The sequence below is a fragment of the Natrix helvetica genome, assembly GCF_964273705.1.
Source record: "Natrix helvetica genome assembly, chromosome: Z".
NCBI lineage: Eukaryota > Metazoa > Chordata > Lepidosauria > Squamata > Natricidae > Natrix > Natrix helvetica.
Genome location: NC_138554.1, coordinates 140,234,214 through 140,257,482, shown reverse-complemented (window position 1 = coordinate 140,257,482; position 23,269 = coordinate 140,234,214).

Below are 23,269 nucleotides of genomic sequence, written 5' to 3'. Positions count from 1 at the left end.
GTGAATTGTTCACTCTCAGGGCCAGATTAATAAATCCAGTAAAAATCTCTTGGGGCTGCAGGCAGAGAGTTTAATAATACAAGGATCAGTTATTGTCCTTTGCCTGAAAGGAGGTTTAAAATTTGGGGAAAAGTGAATTTTATTCCTGACCCCTTACAACGATGCTTCTCAACCTTGGACTCTTTGATCTAGAGGGCTGGACTTCAATTCCCAGAATTCCCCAGCCAGCATGAGGGGACCTTTAACCCCATCCTGTCCTCGTTTTAACTGGCTTTGGTTCCGAGCCGGAGGCATTTTGAAACGGACATTCCAGTTTCAAAGATGGCCGCTGCCGGATCAGCAAAAGCCCAGCTTTGCAAGAAGCCGAAAATGAGTTTCTTAAAGATGATACGGACATTTTTAGTAAGGGCAAAAACGTAATCTATGGAGTTTTTTTCCCCCCTTGCAAAGGATGGTTAAAGGAAATTACAGTATTCACGAGGTCTTTCTTTCTCTTATTTTCTTACAACCATTTTGCAGGCTGGAATGCGGTTGCTAGCACTTACAGAAAGCCTGCAAAAATGGGGAAGTGTGCAAAATATAAGAATTCCTGCCCTGTCCAAGGGGTTGGACTAGAACAGCGGTCACCAACTGGGGATCCGTGGACCACTGGGGGTCTGTGAGAAAATTGTGGTGGTCCACAGAAAAAAATATTTGCATTTTTTATATTGCACTGTTGAAAGAAATGTCCTTCTGGGTTCGGCTCCAAGTGGGGAAAAAGACACTGGAGACATGGAGGCTGCTTGGAAAGATGGTTTAATGGTGGACAGGACCACATGGCTTGAGCCCTGAACAGAAAAGGTGATCACATGCTTCAGTGTTGGTGGAGAAGAAGAGAAGGGAAGAGAAGGCCTGAAGAAGGGCTTGCAGGGATTTTTATAATCTGTTCGGCCCCACCTATCTGTTTCCTGTTCCTGTGTAAGAAATGTATTCTGATTGGTTGCCAGACTCCCATAGGCCCATGCAGAGGCAACTCTCTAGGCTGAGTTTTGAATCCAGGTTTGGTTGAGTTTAGATGCCATGTGGTCAGTTGAGTAAAAGGCAATATTATCCTGCCTTCATTGCCATCCCCCCTGGAGCTGAAGGGGAGAACTCTTTATTATGTAAAGTGGACTAGCTTGGCCTTCTTAATGGCCCATTGACAAAGCGGGGAAGCTGCAGGAATTTACTCTGTGTTTAAAATGTGTTTCTCCCTTTTTCACATCCAGGAAAATATAATATTCTGCCTTATCAATATTTCCTAGGATATTTCATTTTTCTGGGAGAGGGCTAGGTGATAACTTCCTACAATCCCTCCTTTTTTTTTTTTCAAAAAAATGTGAGTGGAACGCACATGTTTTTGACAAAAGATAAAATTGGTCAGATCAGGGAAACTTAATTTTTCTGATGGAAAAGCATTGAAAGAGACAGCAGAAGGATCCCTTCAGTGGCTCCCAGAGAGCTTTCAACCATGAAGGTCTTAGCAACCAGGGCACAATTTCTGGAAAAATTTTTACAATATCCAATTTACCATGCCAATTATTTTCAGATGGTTGATATCACTTTCTGTGAGCTTCCAGATAGGTTACAAGCAGCCACAAATCCCAAAAATCCTTCACAGCCATGGTTCTGCCTTTTAAAGAAGTACAGGCTACCCATTTTCAGGGGATGGTTCTTTAATCTGCCCTAGCTCTTATTTTAGTGAGGCCAAATTGAGATTAGCTAGTGTGCAATCCAGACTATTTAGTATTTTTAAAACTACACACAATGAGCCCTGGGCTTCCTATCAGAGACCACCAGTGCAACATGTCCTGCTTTACTGGGCAACATCATTTTTTTTGGGGGGGGGGGTCACTGTCAGGGTTTGAGTTTTGAAGATCCTTTCTACTACTCTTCAAGTGGGGGAATTGCCTGAGGGGAACTGACCCTCCCCCATGGGATTAAAAGGGAGATATCACTGTTTAGGCTTTTGTGCAAAGACAAAAATCAACCTAGGAAATGCTTTGTGGAGTTAAGTCAAGGAGATAGTTTCAATCTAATTCTGAATGGAGCCTCTCTCTCTCCCTCTCTCTTTGTCTGTGTGTGTGTGTGTGTGTGTAGCTGCTTCTACAATACAGAAAATACAGACATTTTGGACAAAATTTCCCTCCCACCAGCCAGAAATCTAAGGTGTTCAGGACTTGCTGTGCTAGCCATTCTCAAATACAATTCTTACATAAATACATTAAACCGATTACAATATAAATGAGACAGGAAAGAAGACCTTACAATTTCTGTGAAGGAGGCAAAGAAAGAAAACTTTTTTTCAAACAATTTTCACCCTCCCCCATAGTCTTTACAGCTGTCTTCTGGGGATAGAAGAGAGTCTTTTGGTCTTTACTTCTTCATCTCCTTCAGGGTTCTTTCATGTCTGCTAGGGTGGCATGCTTGGTTTGGTGGTAAGGCTGGTAAGAGTGGTCAGTCAGTCTTGGTAGTCTGTTCCAGGCTTGGCTAAGTTTTTTTCCTCATGTCAGGTTTTATCAGCACGCAATCACCAGCAGCAAATTGGAGAGTTATGGTTTGAGCTAGCAGTCCTTTGTTTCTGAGGTAAAAAAAGAGGAGAGGCCAAGAATACAGTTCTTTACAGACATATCTTTAGTCTCATGTTGTGGAATCTCACCAATTCTGTCCAAGTGTGGAAATCCAAACATTATTTCAGGAGGCAGACGATGTAAATTTCATGGAACATGACATTCCCACTGCCTGTATGATTGAAACACTTTTGCAGTAAGATGAGTAAATTTCCAAGACGGACAACAACTTGTGTTGCAAACAAACAAACAAACAAACAAAATGTCATAGGGTAGAGCACCTTGACTCATAAACATTTAAAAATGCACTCAGGTGTAAAAGAGGGAGGGAAGAAAAACAGCTTTAAAAAATTGCAATTAAAAAAAGGTACTTTGAGTCAACACTCCAAAATATCAAATTCCATTCAGATGGAAGCAAATTCTCATTAAGTATGTTAAAACATTTACAAATGTAAGCAAAATATCTCAAAATCATTTCTTTTTATAGGTTTAATTAAGCATTTTAAACCTCAAAAATTTCCAGAAGAAGAAAAAAAAATGAAAATTGTATTCAGAGCAAAGAAATGTAACTGCATAATTTTTATATGCAGATGAAAGATCACAATAGTGAAAGGTAAGCGGAGCAGATCACCCATTTACTCCAAATTTCTCAGAAGAGAGGGGGGGGGGGGAAAGTGGTTAAAGTGAGGAGAAAAAATTTCAGCCTTTAATGACCCAAAAGGAAAGAGGGAAAGAAGGAGGGGGGGGATGCCCAGAGGCATTCACAGGTATCACTGGGGCGTTTCATACACACACTCAGGGTAAAAATGAGCAGACACTCATTCTCCCCGCTTTTCCTGCTTCCCTCCAAAGAATGACCCAGAAGGAAGGGGGGGGGGGATTCACACAGGCAATCACGTGGATCTCTGGATCCATTCACTTATCACTCCCTGGGGCATGGGGGACACATACATTCATACTGCAATCAGACCTTCATGCTTGCTCATGCCAAACAATCATAGGTATTTCAGGAAGCTTTTTTTTTTTTTTTCACAAGCCACCAAGCTTCATTTTCTTTTATTAGAGGATCTCACCCTCCCTTCAGGTTTGGAAATGATAACACACATGCATACACACACATACCATTAAACAACCTTGTAACTTACTGCTTCTTTATATGAAAGGGAATCAAACTACATTCATACCAACTTTTACCATCAACATACTCACATTTGCACTGCAATCATTAATTTCACATACAAAAATCCCATTTCATTCTTTCTTCATGCAAGGCAGTTATTACAATTATTTCAGGGAGCTGTACATAAGCCAATGAGCTCCATTTTCTATTATTAAAGGATCTCAACTTCCCTCCAGGTCTGGAAATGATCACGCACTAGATTGTTAATGCCTGTCTCTGCCCTGGGGTGTTCGTTTCTAATTTGGACCTGCCAGCGGACGCTGGCTAATTTTTAAAGATCCAAATTCTATCTTGATATCCCAGCACGCGCTGGCATTTTTAAATATCAAGATGTATAGAAACAATGTACAGAGATGTTTGTCCACACATTGTTTGCATTCAGCCAGGTTGGCTCTCCCAGCACATGCTGGCATATTTTTAAAGATCCAAGATGTATAGAGACTTTCATTAACACATCATTTGCATCTGGGTGGGGCCCTTGATTCATCTGATGGTGGCCAGAAAATCAGCAAATTTGTTGACAAAATCTAAATCAAAACTGCCTTCTGGAGGCCAGGTTTTTACTTTAGGACTAATAGAGTAGGTTGGTCAGAAAAATGTGCAGAGGGTTTTTACTCAGGTTGAAGGCAAACCTTTAGTAGGAATTTCCTTCATTTCATACATGCACACACAAGGCAACACTCTCCTCCTCCCCCCAAAGGAAAAAAAAATCTATACTCACCTGAAGAGTACAATCTTCTAGGGCTGAAAAACATGAGAACAAGGTTCCCTCCCCCACAGAAAAGGCATTGTTGGAGGATTAGAGGTAAGGGAGGGGCGTGGGGGGGGTAGATAGCTTGCAGGCAGAGTTTGAAAAAATAAAACCATCAGTTACTCAGCAGATAAACAGATAAATATTATGGGGATATCACAGATGAGAAATGGGGTCTGGATTCACATGCTCCAGGAAAGAAATGAACAGGTAAAATCATTTAGTCACACAATAAATGCAAGGATGAAACTTTTCTTGCAAACATTTCCTGGGTTGTTACTTTAAGGTATAGGCAAGGAAGGAAGGAAAAAAATATATATCTTTACTCTGTTTCTGCTGGCCCCAGCTTCAGTTAGTTTTCTAGGCCCAACAAACTGAGCTAAGGAAATTTCTGCCAGCTTACTCTTTTCTTTCTTTGAACACTTTAAGATTCTTGTCTTTTTTTTTTTGGATTGGAGACATTTTATAGTTACAATTACCTCGAGGGCACACAAAGACTTAGACATACACACACACAGACAAAGAGGGAAAAACAAAATCATTCCCACCATGAATTTCAGTTAAATTGGGGAAGGCACAAATCTTAAGAAACAAACCACGTGGTTACATAAAAGACAGAGAAAGAGACAGACAAGAGAAAAAAGAAACATTTCAACATTTCCCTTTTCTTTTAAGTACCTTTATGTAGCCAAATTAGTTTTCCTGTGCCATCTTTCAGCAAAGCCCATTTCTCACACAATTTCCTTGCTCTCAGCCAAAATCTTGGCATCTAAGGAAATCTCCGAGGGCACTTCTGGCCACCCACGAGCTAACACTTCCCATGACCCTTTACATGCAGGGCTCACTTTGGCCTAGCCGGGTGCCACCCACCGTAAGTTTTCAGAAAAAAAAAGATTCTGGGAAGGACTTCGATTCCCCACGAAGTATTCGGCCCCTTCTCTCAGGGAATCACCTGGGTTTTGAGGATCAAAAAAGTAATCCTTGAGGACCTCTGCCCCTCTCTCTGCAGTTAGTACCAGGCACCTCTACTCTTTTACACCATGGGCCTTTGCTTTTTTTCTTTTTTTGCTTTCACAGGACAAAGCAACAACAACAAAAAATATTCATTCACTTTTCCATCCATTTTCACACACACTCTCCTTTCCCTAACAGAAGGTCCTGCTCTGGCCTGACCCTAATATGTTCCAGGCTCTCTTGGTAAAACACACAGAGGAACCAGGATCCAGCTGTGATTGGGAGAAAGATTTACACACATGCAGGCATACACACATTTCCATGCTTTGCCATGCTTTAAATTAAATTTTAGAGAATTAAAATTTAGAGGTACTCACCTTCTTTCCAGGCAGCCTTTGAGCTCAAACTCAAAACCCCTTTAAAGCCTAGATCCAAATGGTTAAGGCCAAGATAAAGTCCACCCACAGACTCAATGGGGTCTGTGCCGGCATGGGAGGCTTACTTGGGCCATATCCATTTGTTAGGCTAGCTTGGAGTCCCATCTGGGTCGCCAATTGTTGAAAGAAATGTCCTTCTGGGTTCGGCTCCAAGTGGGGAAAAAGACACTGGAGACATGGAGGCTGCTTGGAAAGATGGTTTAATGGTGGACAGGACCACATGGCTTGAGCCCTGAACAGAAAAGGTGATCACATGCTTCAATGTTGGTGGAGAAGAAGAGAAGGGAAGAGAAGGCCTGAAGAAGGGCTTGCAGGGATTTTTATAATCTGTTCGGCCCCACCTATCTGTTTCCTGTTCCTGTGTAAGAAATGTATTCTGATTGGTTGCCAGACTCCCATAGGCCCATGCAGAGGCAACTCTCTAGGCTGAGTTTTGAATCCAGGTTTGGTTGAGTTCTCAGATGCCATGTGATCAGTTTGAGTAAAAGGCAATATTATCCTGCCTTCATTGCCATCCCCCCTGGAGCTGAAGGGGAGAACTCTTTATTATGTAAAGTGGACTAGCTTGGCCTTCTTAATGGCCCATTGACAAAGCGGGGAAGCTGCAGGAATTTACTCTGTGTTTAAAATGTGTTTCTCCCTTTTTCACATCCAGGAAAATATAATATTCTGCCTTATCAATATTTCCTAGGATATTTCATTTTTCTGGGAGAGGGCTAGGTGATAACTTCCTACAGCACTAAATCTGGAGTCCTGAAACTACGCCGCCTGGGCCGGATACGTGCAATGAATGCTTGTGTTGCTGCAGAGAGTCTTCCCCTTTGGGGTCTTTTTGTGTGGGTTGGAGGGAGCAGAAATCCCAATTCGGGGTCTGCTTCGGCCTCCTGGTGGGGGGCTTTGGGTGAAGGCCGGAGGGCCTCGTTCCAGTGGGACTGCACCATGGCCTGGAACTGGCTGACCATCTCAGCCTGCTGAGCCTCCAAGCGCTGGAACCTGGCCCTGCACTCCCGCAGGTCTTCCCTCTGCTTGGAAAGCCTATGCTCCTAGTCCTCAGTGAGGTGCTTCTGCTGAGCCTCCTTCTCGGTCAGATCCAACTTGAACTGAGCTGTTTTGCCAAGCAACTGCTTCCTGTTGGGGCCCTAAGGAACCGGAGTGGGGGGTGGGAGGGGAGAGGGCAGGCGAGGAGTGGCGAGTAGAGGCTGGCATGGCGCCCCTCAACATGAGTGACATTGAGTTGGGCACGCCCACCCAGCTGGTCATTAGGCAGATCATATTAGTGGTCCGCAGGATTTAAAATTATGAATTTGGTGGTCCCTGAGGTTCAAAAGGTTGGGGACTTCTCCACTAGAAGACCTTTTAAGATCCAACCCTATGATTATATTCCTATTCCTAGTCATTGTGAAAGGAATTGTAGACCAGAAAGTTTCTGCTCTAGTAGGAATCGGATCAGCTGGAGGACTTGAAGTCCACTATCTTGGCTGGGGAATTCTGGGACTTGAAGTCCACTATCTTAGCTGGGGAATTCTGGGACTTGAAGTCCACACATGCTGGATGTAGGATTTGGAAAGCTGAAATATAATGTATGCGTGTCAAGGGAATTCTGGGAGTTGAAGTCTTAAAGTCGGCAAGATCAAAAGACACTGATCCGACGCTGCAGGGACCTTCTACCACATGTGGTGGACATGTCCCAAAGCTAGGGAGTAGTGGATAAAAATGCAAAAATGGTTGGAGGAAGTAATGGAACCAAAAAATTGATATGAAACCAGAGCTCTTCCTTCTGGAAATAATAAAAGGAAATATAAATAAAGAAATTCAATATATTATGCTCCACATAACAATCGCAGCCAGAATTACATTCGGCCAAAACTGGAAACAAAAAAAACTTCCCCTCAAACGCAGAGATCATAAAAAAGGTGCTAGAATGTGTGGAAATGGATAAATTAACAATGGAACTAAGAGATAGAGAGGAAACAGTATTATGGAATAGGTGGTATAACTGGCTAGAAAAGAGATGTAAAATTAATGCATAATGAACACAAAGAAAGTATAACAAAAGGAAATTGTATATATTTAGAAAGTAACAGAGATGTAATTGTTGTATATATTATAAAAATGACTAAATATGAAATAAAGAGTTATATGTATAAAACAATAGGCCTTAGAATGGAAAATTGGAAATTAGGGGGGCGGGAATACCAATAACGGGAAGCTGTAAAAGTATAAGTGTGATTTTAATGCTTAAAAAAGTGTTGAATAAAAATTATTTTAAAAAGAAATGAGCGCCAGTCTTATAACAACAGGGACTAGCGTTTTAAGGAAGCCGGTTTGCCTTTTTTCCTTTCAAAGTCTATAAATCAGGTATGCTCCTTGGTAAGCTTGGTTAAAATGCCTATGTTTAAGCTTTAAGAAAACGGTTAAGAGTCGTAGGAAAAGCCGCTACATGTGCTTACCTCGAATTTCGATAAACTTTTTCAACCAAGTCGGAGTAATTACATAGAGCTGCCTCCAGAGGGCAGCACACGCTCAATTCTGAGCTCCAAATATCCTTTTCTTTCAAAATAACATTTACTATTCACCACTTATCATTGGCTCCTCTAAGAAGAGCAGGCTGCCGATTTTATGGTCGAGGTGAACTGTTTATCTGGGTGATTGTTTTGCAATATTATATTAATTATGGTTCTTAAGAAGAGACTGGACAGTCCCTTGTCTGAAATGGGTAGAGTAGGGGTCTGCAAAGTTGGCCACTTTAAGACTTGTGGACTTCAACTCCCAGATTCCCCAGCCAGCCGTGCAGCATCCCCAGGGACACATGACCGAAACTCAGATGCTTGGCCACTGACTTGTATTTATGACGGTCGCAGTGTTCCTGGTTTCACGCGATCCCCTTTTGCGACCTCCCAACCGGTAAACCCGATGGGAAAGTCTGATTCGCTTAACAACCATGTGTTGTTAACAACTGCAAGGATTCAGTTAACAATGGTGGCAAGAACGGTCATCTAATGGGCTCCAGAGGCTTTCTTGTAGCCTGGAGAGGGCGAAAAATAACCCAACGTGCAAACCGGAAGTCCATTCCTGAACCTCCGGCTTACGCGTTGGGCGGTTTTCGCCCTCCGGAGGGTTCAGGAAAGCCTCTGGAGTGGGGAAATGGCTGAAAATCACGCCCAAAAATTAGCTGGCCAGTGCATGCATGTATGCTGGAGCTGACTGGGTAACACCTTGCTTGCCCTCAAAAATGGCTCTGCGTGCCACCTGTGCCACGCATGCAAAGAGGTTCGCCGTCATGGCCCTAGTCACTTCCCGTCTTGACTATTGCAACACGCTCTACATGGGGCTGCCCTTGAAGAGCATCCAGAAGCTCCAGTTGGTGCAAAATGCAGGGGCCCGCGTGGTTTTGTGCAGAGCTCAAGTGTGCGCATGTCACCTCTCCTGAGGGAGCGGCATTGGTTGCCAGTTTGCTTCCAGGTGCAATTCAAGGGGCTGGTTGTCACCTTTAAAGCCCTTCATGGCTTGGGACAAAGTGATCTGAGGGACCGTCTCTTCCCGGTCATATCTACCCAGCCCATCAGAGCAGGGAGGCAGGGAACTCTGTGGGTCCCATCCCCGAGGGAGACACACCTGGTGGGACCCAGAAGAAGGGCCTTCTCCTTGGTGGCCCCCCTCACTCTGGAACATCAACCCCACAGACATTAAATGGCCCCCACTCTGATACGTGTCCGGAAGGCGCTGAAGACCACCTTTGTTATATTAATTTATTTGATTCTTTATTTATTATTTTTGTTCTTTTAAATGAAGTTTTATATTCTGTAAGCCGCCTTGACTCGCCATGGGAGAATAGGTGGCAATATAAATTCCCTAGTATAAATCCATATATAAATGGATTAAGCAAATAAATAAATAAATAAATAAATAAATAAATAAATAAATAAATAAATAAATAAATAAATAAATAAATAAATAAATAAATAAATAAATAAATAAATAAATAAATAAATAAATAAATAAATAAATAAATAAATAAATAAATATATTCTGTCTTCCTTCTGTCACCCCAACCTTATAGTGATGGGGGATTTCAATCTGCCGTCGATGGGAGAAGCGTCTGAGGGGGTTCGGGAGTTCATGGCTTCCATGACAGCCATGGACCTGACCCAGTTAATTCAGGGCCCTACTCACGAGGGAGGTCACACGCTGGACCTTGTTTTTGTCTCAGGCCGGTGGATGAGTGATCAGGGAATAGGGGACTTAGCCATTACTCCCCTGTCATGGTCGGATCACTATCTTCTCCGACTGGACTTCCCTGGTGCTACCCCACACCGCGAGGAGGCGGAACTGGAAGGTATTAGATGGTTCCGCCCCAAGCGCCTGTTGGAACCAGATAGGTTCCAGACGGAGCTTGGGCCACCTCCTGTGGATTTGACCCGCCCCCGAGTGGAGGACCTGGTAGACGCATGGAATAGTGCGACTACCGGGGCCCTGGACCGGGTGGCGCCTTTGCGGCCTCTCCTGCGGCGACGAACCACCCTGGCTCCCTGGTTTACCGAGGAGCTAAGGGTGATGAAACGCCAAAGGAGACGCCTAGAGAGTCGTTGGAGATCCTCTCGTTCCGAATCTGACCGAGCACAGGCACGAGCCTACTTGAGGACGTACCTTGTGGCATTAAGAGCGGCCAAACGTCAACATTGCGCCGCCCTTATTGCGTCTGCAGATAACCGCCCTGCCGCCTTGTTTCGGGTGACTCGCTCCCTCTTGTTTGAGAGGCCGCGGGAAGCCCCTTTACAGGGTAGAGCAGAGGAGTTTGGGAAATATCTACATGACAAAGTCGCTCAAATCCGGATGGGATGGGCCCCCTTCAGTGGTTCAGTTGAGACGCCCGTGGCGAGTCTTGAGGGTCCGCTTTGGGAGGAGTTTGATTCGGTTGCCATCGAGGATTTGGACAGGTTGCGTGGACGTCTGCGACCCACCACATGTTTATTGGACCCGTGTCCCTCCTGGCTTGTACTGGCATCCTGGGAGGTTACACGTGACTGGCTCCTGGCCCTAGTGAACACTTCGTTGGGTGAGGGGTCTCTACCAGCAGCCTTGAAAGAGGCGGTGGTGAGACCCCTGCTCAAGAAGTCTTCCCTGGACCCGACGGACCTAGTCAATTACCGTCCAGTCTCCAACCTTCCTTTTCTAGCGAAGGTTGTAGAGAGTGTGGTGGTACAGCAGTTCCCACGCCACCTGGAGGAAAATGATTATCTAGACCCGCGCCAGTCCGGCTTCCGACCCGGGCACAGCACGGAGACGGCCTTGGTCGCATTGGTGGATGATCTCTGGCGGGCCAGAGATAGGGGTTGTTCCTCTATCCTGGTCCTATTAGACCTCTCGGCGGCTTTCGATACCATCGACCATGGTATCCTGTTGCACCGGCTGGAGGGGCTGGGAGTCAGGGGCACCGTTTTACGGTGGTTTGGCTCCTACCTCACTGACCGGACGCAACGTGTGTTGGCAGGGGAGCAGAGATCGACCCGGAGGCCTCTCACATGTGGAGTGCCACAGGGTTCGGTACTCTCGCCTCTCCTGTTCAACACATACATGGAACCGCTGGGCGAGATCATCCGTGGTTTTGGGGTGGGATATCATCTGTATGCTGATGACACTCAGCTATACATCTCCACCCCAAACCACCCCAATGAGGCCATCGAAGTGATGTCCCGGTGTTTGGAGGCCGTACGGATCTGGATGGATGGCAACCGACTGAAACTCAACCCTTCCAAGACGGAGTGGCTGTGGCTTCCGGCGCCCCGGTTCAACCAGGTGCTTCCATCTCTGGCCATTGGGGGCGTGCAATTAGCCCCTATGGAACAGGTGCGCAATTTGGGCGTCCTCCTGGATGCCCGGCTGTCCATGGATGACCATGTAACAGCCGTGGCAAGGGGGGCGTTCCATCAGGTTCGCCTGATGCGCCAATTGCGCCCCTTATTGGACCGGGATGCCCTACGCACAGTCACCCATGCGCTGGTGACGTCTCGCCTGGACTACTGCAACGCTCTCTACATGGGGCTTCCTTTGAGATGCACTCGGAGACTACAGTTGGTCCAGAACGCGGCCGCGCGGGTGATCATGGGGAGGACTAGATTCTCCCCTGTAACACATCTCCTGCGCGAGCTGCACTGGCTTCCTGTGGTCTACCGAGTGCGTTTCAAGGTCTTGATTATGATCTTTAAAGCGCTTCATGGCACAGGGCCTAGTTACATGCAGGATCGCATCCTGCCCCACACATCCCTACGACCAATCCGCTCTCACAGAGAGGGACTTCTCCGGGTGCCGACCGCCAAACAGTGCCGGGGGGCGACACCCAGGAGCAGAGCCTTCTCTGTGATGGGCCCAGCCCTGTGGAATGACCTCCCCCGGGACATCAGGATTACTTCCGATCTCCGCTCCTTCCGTGTACAACTGAAGACCCACCTCTTCCAACTATCTGGCCTGGCTCAACTGTAATTTTCTCGTGCCCCTCCTGACTGTCTGCTTTTAACATTTTGAATTTGGATTGTACATGGGGTTTTATAATTAGGGTATTTTAATGGTTTTTAATTGTCTATGTATTGTATCTGTTAACCTCCTCCGAACATGTGTGTCTCTGTACTTATGTATGTCATGGATTTATGTAAATGTTATATGTTTTTACTCCATTGTACGCCGCCCCGAGTCCTATTCGGAAAGGGAGCGGCTAATAAATTTAAATTATTATTATTATTATTATTATTATTATCTTCTGTTTTCTGTCTTCTCCCTTTTGTTTTCTGCCTTCCCTCCATCTTCTGTCTCCTGCCATTTTCCCGTCTTCTTTCTTCTCTGTCTTCTTTCTTCCATTTTCCACCTTCTTGGACTAGAAGACGTCTAAGGTCCCTTCCAGCTCTTTTATTCTTCTGTTCTTCTGAACTCATGACCCTGGGACACTGCAACCGTCGTAAATATAGGTCACTTCCATTTTAATCATGCGGACATCTGGGCTTTACTGAAAGGTTGTAAGTCTGAGGACCCGTTGTAAGTGACTTTGTTCAGGGCTGTTGTAATATTGAATGGTATCTAAACAAATGGTTGTAAGTTGAGAAGTATTGGTAAAAGTGCTATCCTACAAACTAGGAAGCTGGGAGTTCTAGTCCCGCCTTAGGCATGAATGCCGACTGATGGACTTTGGGCCAATAACCAGGAGACGGGGAATTCTAGTCCCAGATCAGGCACAAGAGCCAGCTGAGTAGGCCAATCACCAGAAGACAGGGAGTCCTAGTCCTGCCTTAGGCACAAGAGACAGCTGAGTGGGCCAATCACCAGAAGACAGGGAGTCCTAGTCCCGCCTTAGGCAGAAGAGACAGCTGAGTGGGCCAATCACCAGAAAATGGGGAGTCCTAGTCCCGCCTTAGGCAGAAGAGACAGCTGAGTGGGCCAATCACCAGAAAACAGGGAGCCCTAGTCCCGCCTTAGGCAGAAGAGACAGTTGAGTGGGCCAATCACCAGAAGACAGGGAGTCCTAGTCCTGCCTTAGGCACAAGGGACAGCTGAGTGGGCCAATCACCAGAAGACAGGGAGTCTTAGTCCTGCCTTAGACATAAGAGACAGCTGAGTGGGCCAATCACCAGGAGACTGTCAGCCAGCTTGCTGCTTGCTGCCATGAAAATGGAGTGGGGTGGGGGGTGGGGAGCTCAGTGGAGAATCTTTCTTTGCCACTTCGCTTATCTCCCCAAGGCCATTTCTTCTACTTTGGCATGCACTTGAACCCAAGACTTTCTCAAAACATTTCCTTGCCGGTGCTTGCCCTCCGGTTGCCTACCTACACGTGGGGTGGGGGTCTAATCTTATGGCAGTGATGGCTAACCTTTTCTCTATCGTGTGCCAAAAGGGGGTGCAGGGGGGTTTCATGCGCGGGCATGCCTATTGTATTCTTTCCTCCCCGACCTACGACCGGGGAATTTCCCCTGTTGTCAGCCAGCAACAGCCATGCTGCGCCTTAGCCAATCAGGCGCGGCATGGCTGAAGGCGGGCTGGTCTGTTCTTCTGATTGGTTCCTCGGCCTGACAGCTTTTCCTTAAATAGCTGTCAGGCTACGGAACGGGCGATTCTCTCCTGTATTACTTGACATTGCTTCTTGTAAATAAAAACAGAGTTGGACGTTCCTATTGTGTCAAGCCTCGTCTTTCCCCACACTTCTTCACTGGCGACGAAGGTGGGATCTTTCTGAGGCGACGACCCTGACGGAACCCGACCTTTTTACACAGCCGCTTGAGTTAGCTTCCCGAGCCGCACAACTTCAAGCCGCGATGTCTTCGCTTCCACCGTTCGCCCCCTTCGGAACCGAGGGAGAGGGATGGACGGGATTTTTGGAGCGATTTGAATGCTTCCTACGAGCCAACGGGAAACGGGGTATCCCGATGGAGGAGAAGTGCAGCTTCTTCCTCAGTAGCTGCGGAACCCCGATGTTCAACGCCGCCCGGGCGTTGGCAGCCCCTGTGCCAGTCCACGACCTCGACTGGGACACGCTAATGGCCAAGTTGAAGGGCCATTACGCCCCGACCCCATCGAAAATCACCAGGCGGTACGCTTTCCGTCAGTGCGTCCAGAAGCCGCACGAAGACGTCAGCCAGTTCCTCCAGTCCTTGCGGACCACAGCCATACCCTGCGAGTTCCCAGACTTGGAGGACAACCTGGTGGAACAATTCGTAAGCGGCATCAGGGACCGCCGGCTGAGGAGGCGTCTCCTGGCTCGGCCAGAAATCACCCTGTCAGAGGCGGTCGCTGAGGCACGGGCGGCGGAGTTGTCGGAGCAATCTGTTGCGGAGATGGACCGCCACCCGTTTCAATCTTCCCCAGCGCAAACCTGCCTCATCGATCAGCTGGTGCCCATCCCGAGCCCGGCTGAGGAAGAGGAAGAACTCGTGGCTCGCCTGGCAGAACTGCAAAGGCGCCGCAATCCGCGACCTCCGCGCCAGACTGTGTCAGCCTGCCTTGGCTGCGGTGGCAGCCACGACCGGTCAGCCTGCCCATTCCGGGCATCCATCTGCCGCCGGTGCTCGAAAAAAGGGCACCTGGCCCAAGTTTGCCGTGCTGTGTTACCACCACCACCATCCCAGGGAGCCACAGGCCAGCAGATGACAGCCGGACCGCAGCAGCAGCCCCGCCGCCAGCCGCGCTCGAAGGCCAGCTGTTACACCGTGGAGCCAGGCCCTACAGCAGCCGCCCCTGCTGAGGCGATCTACCAGGCCTCCGCAGGTGCGGACAGAATCAAGGCGTCAGTCCTCATTGAGGGTGCGCCTTGTGTAATGGAGGTGGACTCCGGCTCGTCCCGCTCCTTAATCGCCTGGGCAGACTTTCAAAAACTGTGCCCCGGCGTCCTTAAACGCCAGCTGTCTGCTAGCCCCGTGGCCTTAAGGGACTATCAGGGGTCACTTATTCCAACCCTGGGCTGCCACACAGTCAGGGTTGAATACGGGGGGTTTGCGGGATGCCTGCCAATCCTAGTGGTAGAAAAGCCCCTCCCCGCTTTATTGGGGCTAGATTGGTTCCCCGCCCTTGGTCTCTCCGTGCAGGGGGTGCACTCCATCTCAGACACGCCCCCTGACGTAGCTGCTGTCATCTCCGCCTACGCGGACGTCTTTGACGGCCAGCTGGGACTATACAAGGGCACCCCCATCTCTCTTAACTTAGATCCCCAGGTTGCTCCCATTAGGCTGAAGGCCCGCAGGGTGCCTTTTGCCTTAAGGGCCAAAGTTGATGAGGAGATTGACCGCTTGCTGGCGCAGGGCGTACTGGAGCCTGTTGACTACTCACGTTGGGAGACCCCTATAGTGGTCCCAGTGAAGGCCGACGGCTCCATACGCCTCTGCGCCGATTTCAAATCCACCATCAATTTGGCCCTTCAGGCAAACCCCTATCCAGTCCCTGTAGTACAGCACCTGCTCCACTCCCTGGGGTAGGGCTGTATTTTCGCGAAACTGGATATGGCGCAGGCCTACCAGCAGCTCCCGGTGGATGACGAAGCGGCGGCCGCGCAGACTATCGTCACCCACCGAGGGGCTTTCCGTTGCCGCCGTCTCCAATTCGGCGTTTCCGTGGCCCCGGGGATCTTCCAGAGCCTCATGGAGCGATTGCTCCATGGGCTCCCTGGCGTTGTACCCTATTTCGACGACGTCCTGATCGCTGCATCCAGCCGCTCAGGACTCCTCGAAGTACTGGGGAAGGTCCTCGACCGTTTTAGGGGCGCGGGTCTCAAATTAAAGCGCAGCAAATGCTCATTTGCTGTGCCTAAAGTGGACTTCCTCGGTTTCTCCATTGATGCCCACGGAATCCACCCCACCCCTGCAAAAGTCGCAGCCATCAAGAACGCGCCCACCCCCACCACTAAGGTGGAGCTGCAGTCGTTCTTGGGGCTTTTAAATTTCTACGCGCCATTTCTGCCGCACAAGGCGTCACTAGCCGAGCCGCTGCATCGGTTGCTCGACCGATCGGCAGCCTGGCGCTGGGGCAGCCGCGAAGCGCATGCGTTCGCGGCTGTCAAAGACATGCTGACGTCAGAGGCAGTCCTAGTCCAATATAGTGACAGGATGCCCCTGACTCTAGCGTGTGACGCCTCCCCCGTGGGTTTGGGGGCTGTCCTGAGCCACGTCCTTCCCAACGGCTCAGAAGCCCCCATAGCTTTTTATTCCCGGACACTCTCTCCAGCGGAGAGGAACTACAGCCAGATCGACAAGGAGGCTCTGGCTGCCGTGTCCGGGGTTAAAAAGTTCCACGAATACCTCTACGGACGGCATTTCACGCTCTTCACTGACCACAAGCCGCTCCTTGGGCTTCTGGCCGGTGACCGTCCGACCCCTCCCATTCTGTCACCCCGGATGACACGTTGGGTGGAGTTCCTGGCGGCATACTCGTATGCCCTGGTCTACCGCCCTGGCAAGCAGCTAGGGCATGCTGATGCCCTCAGCCGCTGCCCCTTGCCCGTCTCCGACCCTCAGACAGTGCCTTGCCTGTCTGTTTTGGCCATTGCAGACCTGGCCTTGCCGCTCTCCGCGGGCGATGTGGCAGCAGCGTCTCTGGCCTACCCCAGTTCTGAGGCGTTCTGGGCGTGTCCGTCGCCGCCCAGCCTATCTTAGCGACTACGCATGCTCCACTGCTACGCATGCGTACTCGCTGGGGGGGAAGGAGTATTGTATTCTTTCCTCCCCGACCTACGACCGGGGAATTTCCCCTGTTGTCAGCCAGCAACAGCCATGCTGCGCCTTAGCCAATCAGGCGCGGCATGGCTGAAGGCGGGCTGGTCTGTTCTTCTGATTGGTTCCTCGGCCTGACAGCTTTTCCTTAAATAGCTGTCAGGCTACGGAACGGGCGATTCTCTCCTGTATTACTTGACATTGCTTCTTGTAAATAAAAACAGAGTTGGACGTTCCTATTGTGTCAAGCCTCGTCTTTCCCCACACTTCTTCAATGCCCACCCCCATAAGGCTATGCGCGTGACCCCCGCACCCATGCGCTTGCAACACAGCCCTCCCCCTGCTTTTGGCCTGTGTGATGGACCCGTTTTTCGGCCTCCCCAGAGGCTTTCCAGGAGCCCGGGGAGGGCAAAAACAGCCTCCCCCCCTGCCCCGAAGCCCTCCGGAGCCTTCAGAACCCCCCAGGGGGCAAAAAATGGCTGGAGTTAGCTAGCCAGCGCACGCACGCATACATGCTGGAGCTGACAGGGCAATGCCTTGCGTGCCCTAACAAGTGGCTCCGTGTGCCACCTGTGACACGCATGCCATAGATTCGCCATCACGGCCCTAGGGGTTTGTTTCAATATGATGCTTCGCGCACTTTTGGTTCAAGTCTTTCCTGACTCCAGTTGCTTTCAGTTCTTTCCTAGTAAAAGTACCTTTTATCTAAACCTACAAAGCCCTTCTTTCGTAGGGATTGGAGGGAAGCAACTCTGACAGGCGGTGAGTTCTAGTTCAGCAGGCTGGGTGTCTTTGGACTACTTCCTCTCTCTCAGCCCACTGTTGGAAAAAACGTCCTTCCTGGTTCAGTTCCCAGTGGGGGGGGGGGAAGACCCTGGAAACATGGAGGCTGCTTGGAAAGATGGTTTGATGGTAGACAGGCTCCCACACGGCTTGAGCTGCTGCACAGAAAAGGGGGATCAGATGCTTCCAGAGGTTGGGTGAAGAAGAGAAAAAGAGCGTGGGAGGCTGAAAGTCCCTTGTTTTAATACCCTCTCTGGCCTTTGATCATGATCTTGTATTCTGATTGGTTGGGGGTCTCCCAGGGACGGGGGGGGGGTGTCTTAGCTAACTTGGTAGGTTGTGTGTCTTTGAAGTCCCAAGTTTGGTTGAGCCTTGTTTCTTCCCAGGTGCCCAGTGGTGAGATGGGTAAAAGGTTAATACTTTCATGCCTTAATCCCATCACCCTGGAGCTGAAGGGAGTGGATCTTTGTTATGTAGAATAGACTGGCTCAGGCCTTTCAATGTCCTATTGACAAAGGTGGGGGCTATTAAGAGTGAGTCTGTTTCTTGCCTTAAAACACGTTTCTCCATTTCAGACACAGGGAAAATATCATATTCTGCCTTTTTCAATATTTCCCAGGATATTTCATTTTTCTAGGAGAGGGGTAGTGGGTGCTAACTTCCTACACCACCTCACAGGATTGGTGTGGGGAAAACAGGAAAATGAGGCACATTTGCTGCCTTCAGTTATTAATAACAATAATAAAGGTTTATGGAAACGTCTAATGACAGGTGGGTGCTACTGGACTATTGTGAATGCTGTCCTCAGCTGCTCTGATGTTTATTGTTATGCCGATTAGTGGCTTTATTAGGTTTATCTTGGTTAGCTGCCAATTGTTGCTGTAGAAATACATCCAGGTGGACTAACCGCACGGGAAAACCGCACTGAGTCCAGGAGGTGACTCAGAACCCACAAAGGCTTCAGGGAGCATAAGTAGAAGACTGAAGGAAGACAAGAGAAGAGAAAAGACTGAAGAGAGAGAAAATAAGCCAGTAGAAAGAAGATAGAAGAAAGAAGAGAGAGGAGAGGAGGCAGAAGAGAAAAGAAAGAAGAGAGAGAAAAAAGTAGAAGACAAGAGAGAGAAGAAAGATGAGAGAAAACAGAAGGCTAAAGGAGACAGAAGGCGGATAAACCAACCAATCAATCCATTGATTGATTTGAGGAAATTGGGAAAGGCCACGGATGAGAAATTATGGATGCTAGCTCGTTGTTCCTGGTCTCATGTTAGCTTAGGCACCCAGTAATTTTTCAGCAGTTCCAGATTCGGACATAAAACAATTTGGCAAGCAGTCATTTTCTTCCAATGATTTAAGCCACCTGGGGAGGTTCAGGATCTGCCCAGTCTTGAACACAAGAGACCAAACATTCTCCTTGCAAAATCCATTCGGGCAGAAAAGAGGGAGAAAGAGAATGAGGAAGGAGGAGAAAAACGACCCTACAGCCTCGATAAACACAACTGGGGATGAAGGAAAAGCCGTTTGAAACATCTTGAAAAAGAAAAAGAGTTTTGCCAAGTAAAATAGGGAAGGGGTTCCCAAAAGGATGTAGAAACGTTCCCCCTCTTTTCAACAAGTTCCGTGTTTTGCAAAGAAGAGGCTCGCTCGGTCCCTTTTCAGCATTTATTTATCTTTTTTTTAAAAGCACCTTACAAATATATATATGTATTGTCCCGTTTCCCCACTGCATTCAACCCCTTTTCCCTAACGCATCTCTTCTGCATGCCACAATATTCCCCTCTCCGCCTTGGTTCTGAGTTCAAGTTCTATTTCAAATTAAGATTGGCACCACCGTTTAGAAAGCCTGGGTCTGATCCGAGCTGGACAACCGGAGAATCGCCATCTTTTTCTGCAGAAATGATTTTTCTCAGATCGGACATCGGAGGCCCGGCCCTTCCAAATCATTTCTTAATGATGGTGACCTCGAATACTACCTTCTTGTTTCTTTCAACCTCTAGCCTCACTTTTACGCTCACTCCTTTTTTAGTTTCTTTCTTGGGAGGCTTATATGGTTTTCTCGAACGCTCCAGTGACTCCTAGAGAGGGAAAAAAAGGTATATCTGTGACTGAGCAGGCCTGGTTCCCCAAAAGGTACCCAAAAGGTACCCCTTCAGCCTCTTCCCCTTTCTCCTTCTATGCTCTTCCGGGAGCAGACTCAGGGTAAAGTTGTGGCATTTCTGGACATAGAATAGCAGAGTCGGAAGGGACCTCGGAGGTCCTCTAGTCCAACCCCCTGCCTAGGCAGGAAACCCTATACCGTTTCAGACAAGTGGCTATCCAACATCTTCTTAAAGACTTCCAGTGTTGGGGCATTCACAACTTCTGGAGGCAACTTCTGTTCCGCTGATTAATTGTTCTCACTGTCAGGAAGGTTTCTTCTCAGTTCTAAGTTGCTTCTCTCTTGATTAGTTTCCACCCATTGCTTCTTGTTCTGTCCACAGGTGCCTTGGAGAATAGCTTGACTCCCTCTTCTTTGTGGCAACCCCTGAGATATTGGAAGACTGCTATCATGTCTCCCCTAGTCCTTCTTTCTATTAAACGAGACATCCCCAGTTCCTGCAACCGTTCTTCATATGTTTTAGCCTCCAGTCCCCTAATCCTCTTTCTTGCTCTTCTCTGCACTCTTTCTAGAGTCTCAACAGTGGTGGGTTATGACCAGTACATCCCGGTACAGGCGTTCTAGGATTGGGGCCCATCACCAGAAGTCCCAGACACCTTCTTACCTCCTCCTCCTCCGCCTGGTTCTCCGTCTCCTCTTCTTTCTCATCCATCTCTTCTTCCTCCTCCTCTATTTCCTCCACGGCGTTACAATCAAGAAAAGCTACTGGTGTCTTCTCCCCAAGGAAATAGGTGGCTGTGCAATCTCTGACCACCTGTAGAGGAATAAAGACATGCTGAGAATGAAGCCATCACCCAGAATTGATTCCATGGAGACCATCATCTTGATGGAAAGATCTTGGATCAGCCGCTGAGGTTGCTTCAGCCAAGTCCTTCCAGGGCGGCATTGGACAAACTAAGCTGGATCAACCTCTCCGCACACATTTTGGGGTAAAGGAAACAACTATTGTAGGGTTCAACTGTTGAGTCCTTTCTCTATCCATGGATCTTGGTCAAGGAATTGACTTGGAGAACCACGAGGAATAATGTCCCTCAAGACAAAGGTGGAAGGGAAAGAGGCCGTCTTAAATATGGCCTTCCATCAACCCACTGGGAATGGAGAACCAGTTTTATCTCTGCCAAGAAGTTCCTACAAAAGTCCCATTGGCCCTGTCTCCATCTACAATAGATGACCAACCCCTCCACTGGCATCCATCACTTACCCCGCCTTCCTTAAAGTCACATTTATCCAAGGAACCTTTTTCCTCTGGTGGACAGATCGTCTCCTTGATGGTGAACTTCAACTCTTGGGTCCCTTCAGAATTGGGATCCTGAAAGAAGACATGGCCAAGCGGAGGTGTTACTTTGAAGCCCCCCTGCACCTTCCCCCCATTTTAGGCTGGGATCAATTCTCAAATGACTCTGGATGGAGCCGTCTGAACGGGGCTGCAGAGAAGAGTCCATGCAGGTTCTAGATGTTCTTCATACAAGGCCCATCATCCTGATTGACCCTAGATGGAGGCTGTTGAAGGTCTCCGTGCCAGGAGAACAGGAGGGATGGATCCCCCATTTCCAGCCAGCTCCACAAGAGCCTCAGAGCCGCTTCCCTGGATCTACTCTACCATAGATGGAGGCTGTTGAAGCTAGAACAACAGGGTGGGCAGAATCTTTCATCTCAGCTAGCTCCCCAGAAGTCTCAGAATCCCTCCCCACAAGGGATGGGTCTACTCAATGCAGTCATGTCCACCATGGACCCGAAGTGAAGGGCACCTACCCAATCAGGTTGAGGAGTAGCGTCCAGGATCTGGTAGAGGGAGGCTTCCTTTGCTTTGCTGTTATAGTTGGCCACTGCCTGTTCCACGGCCTCGTCATAGGTCAGCAGTTTCTGTGATGGTGCAGAGCGCCCAGAGGCTGAGAGAGCCCCAACCAGCAGCAAGGTCTTCCAGAAAAACCCTTCCATCCTTGGTTCTTCTGCTACGAAGGTCCACAGAAGGTCTGGTTCCTGGAATCAGGAGGCCTCCTTTTATGCCCTGATAGGCAGGTTATCTGCTTGGTGGCTGATGGCCAAGGGTTTCCTTACCCCACCGCTGGGGAATTTTCCTTCTTTCAAAATAGGCGCTCCTTCCTTGAGAGGGGGGGACAGATAATCGGGACTTTGAGACTTATTTATTGTCCTCAATGTTCTTCTGACAGCTCTCCAGATCAACATTCGCAATTTCCCAGCAGGGCTGAGGAATTCTGGGAGTTGACGTCCAGCTGTTTTAAGTTGCCAAGGTCTTCAGATCAGCCTAAATTCCACCATGGAATTTTGAATGGGTCTTCTGCTCCCATACTCCTACCCTACTCCAAGATTTCAACTCCCATAAGAGACTTTCTTCCTTCTCCTTTTCCTTCTTCTTCTCCTCCTCCTCCTCCTCCTCCTCCTGCTCTTCCTGCTTCTCCTTCTTTGTCCTCGTCTCTTTCTCCTCCTTACTTTTCTCCCTTTTCTCCTTCTCTCTCTTCTCCTCCTCCTTTTTGTCTTCTTCTTGGAAAAAACCAACCCACTTGAAAAAGCGTCTTTGAAAGAGCATTTACGTCGGTTTTTATGTGCAAAATGAGAAGCCAGTTAGTTTACAATATAACCGTGATGGCAAACGTATGGCACGCGTGCCAGAAGTGACATGCACAGCCATCTCTCCAGGCACATCAACAGTCCCCTGTTGCTCTTCCAGTTTCTGGCACGCACATGCATGCATGCCAGCTGGTCTTCATACACACATGCATGCCAGAAACTGGAAGACCAAGTAACCAGCATGGATGTGCATGTCAGAAACCGGAAGCTCAGCTCTTCCAGTTTTTGGAGCTCCCGCACATGCCTGCCTGCCAAGGAGCTGCACTTCTGCTTTCCACTGCTCTCCCCCTTGTGTGCACGCTTCCATTTTGACATTTGGTGCCGAAAAGGTTCGCCAACACTGTAACATAACATACAAAGAGAATATAGAAGCAAATATTAGGGAAATTAGGAAAGGAAAAAGGAAAGGGAATAATGGGAGAAAGAAAGGGGAAAAACGCATGGACTTCCCACTCCTTTGGTGCAGTTGAATAAAGCATTAAGATCTATGCTCATCTTTTTTACTTTTTCATAGTAATAGAAACTAGCCATTTCTGAAAACAACAAATCTATCTAATTGGTAAAACCCAAGGTCAAAGTTTCATGTTTTTCTACCTCAAGCACAAAGTCCAGAAGTGGTTTCCACGTCAAAGTAAAGATGTTTGTGTTCTTT